At 45.5% G+C, this 7,134-nt stretch overlaps 1 protein-coding gene across 6 annotated transcripts in view; it reads right to left on the bottom strand.

The window, feature by feature from the left end:
* Positions 1-7,134, bottom strand: part of PTPRT (protein tyrosine phosphatase receptor type T) — a 1,030,325-nt gene that overhangs the window by 875,876 nt on the left and 147,315 nt on the right. The window lies entirely within an intron of this gene.

Below are 7,134 nucleotides of genomic sequence, written 5' to 3'. Positions count from 1 at the left end.
ATTGGAGACAGAGAGCTGTGCACCTCCTGGAGTGTAAGTGTATGTCTAGACTACCGAGCTTTTCCAGAAGGTATCCCAGAACAGTTCTGCCACGTTCAAGGATCGCATCCACTCTTGCACAAAAAAATGTCAGAAAAGTGGACGCGTTTTGTCAGCATCCCTGTAAACCTTGTTTCATGAGGAAGAAGGGATGTGCCAAAAGAGGGTTTTTTTCTGACATTTGGCCCCGTGTAGACAGACCAAATGTCGGAAAAGCCTCTTTTGGAAGAAAAGCAGAAAAAGATACATAAATTGTGACGCTCAATTTGTGTATCTTTTTCTAACTTTCCTTTGTAGTGTAGACACAGCCTGTGGCTATGTCTAGACTGCAAACTTCTTTCAGAAGCTTTTTTGGAAGAGATCTTCTGGAAAAAAAATTTCGAAAGAGTGTCCACATAGCAAAAGCGGAAGGAAAAAGCGATGTGCTTTTTCAAAAGATAGTGTCCACGCTGATCGAACACTATCTCGCATTTAAGTTGTGATTGGTATGGATGGAGTGGCCATCAGGACACCTGTGTTATTTCCTGGAGGCCTCTTCTTTTGAAAGAACTCCCTCTCCTGCATCCAACACGCCTTGTTCGAAAAAGATTTTTTGGAAAAAAGATTTCTTCCTCGAAGAAAGAGGCTTACCGCTGTCAGAAAACCTCTGTGTTCTTTTGACTTTCTGTTGAAAGAACGCAAGAGCAGTGTGGACGTAAGTATAATTTTTCTGGGAAAATGTCTGTTTTTCCAGAAAAACACTGTATTGTAGACATACCCTTAGTGTCAGAGGCACCATCAAAGCGGCAAAAAATGCTGGAGTCCTTTCCATGTTATTTCTATGCCTTACAGAAGCTGGGTGGGCAAAGTGCATCCTGATGCAACTCTGCCACTAATCAGAGCATTGTTGTGTCAATGTGAGATACACACTTTAGATGGCTCCTTTCAGAAGCAAGGGAAGATCTCTTCCCCTTTTGTAAGCAAACCAGTACAGGTTAGACCTCTCTGATCTGGCATCCTTGGGACCTGACCTGTCCCAAACTTGAGAGCTTACCGAACCAGGGGAGGCCCATGCCGTCCTCTCTACCGCCGGGCTCTGATCCCAGCTGCTGGGCTCTGCTAGCCCCAGCCACTCCTAGCTCCACTCTTGGTGCTGGTCTCTGCTCCCAGGCTCCACTCCTGGCCTCTGGACTCTGTTTCCAGCCACAGGGGTCTGCTCCCAGTCCCATGTCCCAGTTGCTGGGGTCTGCCTCCAGCCTCCAGCTGCCAGGCTCTGCTCCCAGCTGCTGGCTTCTGGCTGCCAACCACTAGCCCCAGCAGACCGGCTCTGCTCCTGGCCACTGGCTTCTGGCCCCCAGCTCTCAGCCCTGATCACAAGACTGCTCCTGGTTGCTGGCTCCTGGCCCACCAGCCACTGGGCTCTACTCCTACCTTCTGGCCCCTGGTCCCAACTTTGCTCTTAGCTGCTGGTCCTCAGCCCTATCCACCAGGTTCCTGCCTTCCAGCTGTGGCCCAGGCCATTGAGTTCCTACCCCAGATGCCACAGGGCTCTACTCCCAACTGCTATCCCAGCTCTCGTCAGGGAATATCTCTGGTCCTACTGCCCATTTTTTCCCTGTGAGTGCTCCAGCCCAGGCACCCATGGAGTCCCTGACCATGCTGAACCAGACCAGAGAGTTCTGGACTAAAGAGGTTCAACCTGCACTGTGTTTTGTTTACTGGTTTGTTTGTTTACTGGCTCCATCACCATTCAAAGTAGTCGCCTCCTTGAAGCAAGCACAAATCTGCTTTCCTCTTCTTTGTGGAGAAGCAGAGCAGCAAATTTTAAAAATTCCTAATTAGCACGTATCATAGCTTCCCAGGGACAACCTGCACTTATCTCTCCCAGCAGCTTAAAGAGAAGGCTCTTTGAGAGGCTAGTGATAGAGACAGCATTTAGCACTTCATCTCAGCACACTATTTTAGCAATCCAGTTCACTCCGAGCCTGTCACTGTCACCATGTAATCTGCAAGAGATTTAAGGTACAATCCGCACCTCAAAATATCTGCACAGTTTAAGACCTTTTATTAGACACATTTTCCCAAACTCGCAGTTCACAATTCACTGGGACAGCCAACTTTGTCAAAATCATCCCAGTAATTTCAATACCAAGTCACTTTCAACCAGCAGCAAAGGAGGCTTCCCGGCTGAGTATGGGTCAAATAGCACATAAGAACTGTCAAAGTCAGAGTACAGAGGCAGGTGAATACTTATGACACTTTGTTTCACCTTTTACTCACTTAACTGTAACCTCTCTGCATGTCTCTCTTCTGTAGATCAATGATCTCTGGCTCTTGAAAGAAACAATATCCATGTACAAGGCCCTGAACATCATCTATGGCATGGATGGGGAGGGGGAGAGTTGGCAAAAGATTTATCTCATCATGGTTTCCATTTCTTTTCTTCACCACAAAGTTTTGCACCACTTGCTCAAGTGTCAGTGAATCACATCACCTTACACTATGGTTTTGTGCAGAAGCAGCATTAACTGAAGGTGTAATTTCCTGCTTGCATGCACACAGATGCACACTGCCTCGGTAAGTTTGAATGCAAGTATGAACAGTAGCACAGCCATGATGACCTGGGTGGCGGAACTTACCCAGGCCGAGTATATACTCAGCACTGCTCATGACACTGTGGCTATACCATTATTTATACTTGGACTAATTCTCACGGATCCAGTGATAGTATTCATATGCAAGTAGGAAACCATACCTTGCAGTATGGATTTAGCCTTTGGAGGACATGATGGTAGGCCAGAATATGGAGTCCAATCAGATTCTTCCCCCTCCACGCCAGCCCCCCGCCACCTGGGAGGAAGAAATGAGCAGAGGGCCAGAGGCTGTTGCTCAAGCTAGTTTTGGAAGGAGCCCAAACATGTAGTATGGGACCAGGACAATGAAATAGTAGGGGGGAAATGTTCACAGATGAAATCTGCATGAATGTTGGGAAAGGAGACGTTTCCCCTGATCCCCACTGGCCATGGCTATTCCACCTCTATTCATTTGGGAGTATTACACATAAACATTTTACATTGGCCTCTATGCTTCGTAATGTGCCTGAGATTGGAAATGGGCAAACCCTGAGAACAGCTCTACTTGACAAATGTGATTATCTTCAGCCCTACCAGAGACAGGAAGCATGATCTCATGAAATTTGTAGCCCAGTTTGAAAAGGTTCAGGTACTACATTTATACTTCAGGTGCTTGGTTAGAATAAAACTTTCTGGGGTTCATCTGTCATGGAAAAAAAGAAAACATTTGTAATAAATAGAGGAATGGTGATACTGAGCTCTAGTGACGCCATGAAGTCCTACTCAATAGTCCTCCAACCTGTTACTGCACCTTGCTTTTGGCAGTATATTGCATCTCACTCTCAAATTGTTGGTGGGGAGAGCCTGGCCACAGAACATGTTTTTCACCACAATCTCTTTTGTACAGACAGAGTAATCTGCCAAGCACTGCATTCTATACCACATTCACAAAAGCCAAATAGGAAAATCCTTCTTTTGATGTCATGTCCAATCCCACGGGGGAAACACAATCTGTAAGTACAGCATCAATAGAACACACTACTTGCAAAATCCCAGTCACTCCTTCACCCTATGAACCAATAGCTGAACTGTAAGTTCTTTCCAGGATGATATTTGAAAGCCAAGGGTAAAATTTATAGATTTCTCATTCCAAAATTCCTTTCCCTTTCTTTCAGTCTCCTGTTGAAAGGGACTGTCAGTCAGATGATGAGATGCTGGGGTCGGGGGGAAGCTAAAAGCTCTAGGGAGGCATGGAAAGAGAGAAAAACAATCTGAAAATACATCTCAATGATGACAGCTAAGATCTGTTGAGGTAGTTGTGGTACCTAGTCTGAATGATGACAAAGTCATTCTCATGGAAAGTTTTCCCCTCAGCAATATCAGCAACAAAACTCTCACTGGCTCTCCACAGTGATCGTCAGAAGAAAAAACACGTGGCCATTTTCCTTCCACTCACTCAATAGGTAACAGAAGAATCCATTGGTCTGGGAAGCTCTATTGTCAATGGCATGGACCCTGCTGACTCCAGTGATGGAACAGAGACCCTCAAGTTACTAGATTTAGCCTGTATCTACTCTCTATAAAGCCTGAGGAGAATGAGAACATGCAATATTAGCCTCCCATATACATAATAGATATTACATTGTTCAGTTTTGATCTAAGGATCAGCCTGAAGTACATACAACATCACAAATGATCAGACATCTATGACAAATCTGCATCCATAGTAGGTTACAGCTAGGCTGTGTCTAGACTGGCAAGTTTTTCCGCAAAATCATCTGCTTTTACGGAAAAACTTGCCAGCTGTCTACACTGGCCGCTTGAATTTCCGGAAAAGCACTGATGATCTCATGTAACATCGTCAGTGCTTTTCTGAAAATACTATGCTGCTCCTATTCAGGCAAAAGTCTTTTTCCGAAAGACTTTTGCGCAAAAGGGCCAGTGTAGACAGCACAGTACTGTTTTCCGCAAAAAAGCTCCGATCGTGAAAATGGTGATCGGGGCTTTTTTGCGGAAAACCGCGTCTAGATTGGCCACGGATGCTTTTCCGCAAAAAGTGCTTTTGCGGAAAAGCATCCTGCCAATCTAGACGTGCTTTTCCGAAAATGCTTTTAACGGAAAAGTTTTCCGTTAAAAGCATTTTCGGAAAATCATGCCAGTGTAGACGTAGTCCTAATGTTTCAGGAGATAAACACCCAGTGTCTTCCCTCCCCTCCCCACAATGACCCAAGCATTTGTGAAATACTCTATGGTAACAGGACAGTTCTTCTTGGCCCCTTCTATGTACTCAGATTACTCTGAGGCATAAGCACCAATGATCTAATTTCAGATCCCAAGCCTTATAGGGCAGGTCTCACTACCGGGAAGAGAATATGATCTGAAAAAGTGGGTCTGGCCCACGAAAGCTCATCACCTAATAAACTATCTTGTTAGTCTTTAAAGTGCTACATATTATTTTCCTTTTGTTTTACCAAGATCAGAGTAAGATGGCTACCTCTCTATTACTGGGAAGAAATCAATCTAAGTTATGTAACTTCAGCTGTGTGAATACAGTGTAGCTGAAGTTGATGTACTTAGATATACATCTTCTATCAGCACACACTGGTATGCTCTCCTGTTTACTCCCCTTGCACTTCTTGTTCTGGTGGAGTACTGGAGTCAATGGGAGAGTGCTCAGTAGTCAATTTATCATCTGCATAAACTGACTCAATCACGGCCCCTCGATCTGGCCATTGTAAAGACATGCCCATAGTTATCAGTCAATGGAACTGGTTAGCCAGACACAACCACATCTTACTGATATCCTACTCAATCACAGGGATATATCTGCCTGGGGCAACCTGTAGAATTACTAATATCCTACCCTAGAAAGCAGCGCTAGAGAATCGTATGCAACTTTATTGTATGGTGACACCAGTGCCAGCTTCCTTCTGTCTTCAGTTCCTTCCAGGGTCGTTTATTGGCCTGCATAATCCCTGGTTTCTATAGAAACAGAATTACTATAGTAAAAAGTGAAGAAAAATATTAAATTCTGTTGCATAAAAAGATTGATGTTTGAGATTTGTGTGTGTGTAGTGCACATGCAGAGGCTTGTGTTATTTAGTCTCAACTTCAGTTCCTGCCCTGCTGGTCTCACTTGATATGAATAAGCACAGTGATCTGGTAACCTTAACCCTCTCTTAGCACCAACCCCCCTTTGCTGCCATGACAATGAGGCAGAGTGAAGTGAGAATGGGATTATATATATTTATGCCATATAATTATTTTACTTAGATATATTATATGGCATGTGCCCTCATCAAAAGGTCCAGCTATTGCCCGAAGAGGAAAACACATCATAATTAGTTTTTAAAACTCCCTTTGGGTAGTGCTCCCTGAATACCAAAGGCTACCCAGGGACTCTTTGCTATTCAAGTGGTGTAGCCACAGCAAGAATCATTCAGTAAGTGAGAGACTAGATCATATTCCATAGTATAGCTGATATATTATTCCAATGAATTATAAATCACTCATGTTTGCTTACTGATGAAAGGAAAATTTTATGACCAATTAATTTATTTAAGTAAACTGAAGTGAGGGTATCAGATCTGAACCATTTAGTCCAGTATCTTGCGCCCAGCAGGCATCCACTTCAGAGGAGAGTGTAGGAAAGAATATTATACATTAACAGGTCCATAAAGAGGAAGCCTGTTCCTAGCCCCAAGCAGCAAGAGATTGGCTGATGTCCCAAAGAACAAAGTTTACATGCCATGTAGCATTTCATACTGGATATTTTAACTGTGTGCATTTGTTGGGACAAAGCTCCTACAAAAACTCAGTGGGTCCTGCCCTTCCTGATGGATTTTGCTTGCTTCAGAGGCTTACAGCAGTCCACGGTTTTAGGCACCACACCCAGGGCTTTAGTTTGGTTTGTTGAGCTCTTTTCATCATTGGCCAGCATATAGTAAAACAGAGAATAAACGCCACAGTCCCTTTCTCTGAGTGGAAATGGGGACGTGGGTGGCGCCTCTCCTCACCATGGAGAGGCGCTACAAGTGGGCCCAATGCTTCACCCCACCTACTGAAGGGGAGGATGTCAGAGCCAGCCTCCTCATTCCTCTGGGGGTGGATGTCAGAGCCAGCCCTCCTTCTGAGTGCCCAGACACTTCACAGAGCTGCAGGGTGGCTGAGGTGACCACAGCAGTTGTGGAAGGGATAAATGCCTCTCTCCCAGAGTCCTTGCATGGGGAGGCCATGGAGGATACTCCCACTGCCCCCACTTCCGCTGTGCCCTCCGCCTGTATGGAGGTGACCGCTGATCCTGCCACCGACAAGGGCAACAATGTGGTGGTGGGCAGCGGACTCGCTTTCCTTTTGCGGGAGGTTGAGGCCCTAGGTTTGACCCCCGCTGCCTCAGAGAGGGATCACCTTGTCCTGGAGGGATAACAGCTGTCCTCTCCTTCTGACTCGCTATCCTCCCCATTTCCTTCCTCTGAGTTGCCCTAGAGTCTGCCATCTGCCCGGCTGTCACAAGTGGTTTGGCTGTGGCCACTGAGCCCCTGGG

The sequence above is a fragment of the Pelodiscus sinensis genome, chromosome 18, assembly GCF_049634645.1.
Source record: "Pelodiscus sinensis isolate JC-2024 chromosome 18, ASM4963464v1, whole genome shotgun sequence".
Classification (NCBI taxonomy): Eukaryota; Metazoa; Chordata; order Testudines; family Trionychidae; genus Pelodiscus; species Pelodiscus sinensis.
This window is presented reverse-complemented; position numbering and strand designations above follow the sequence as displayed.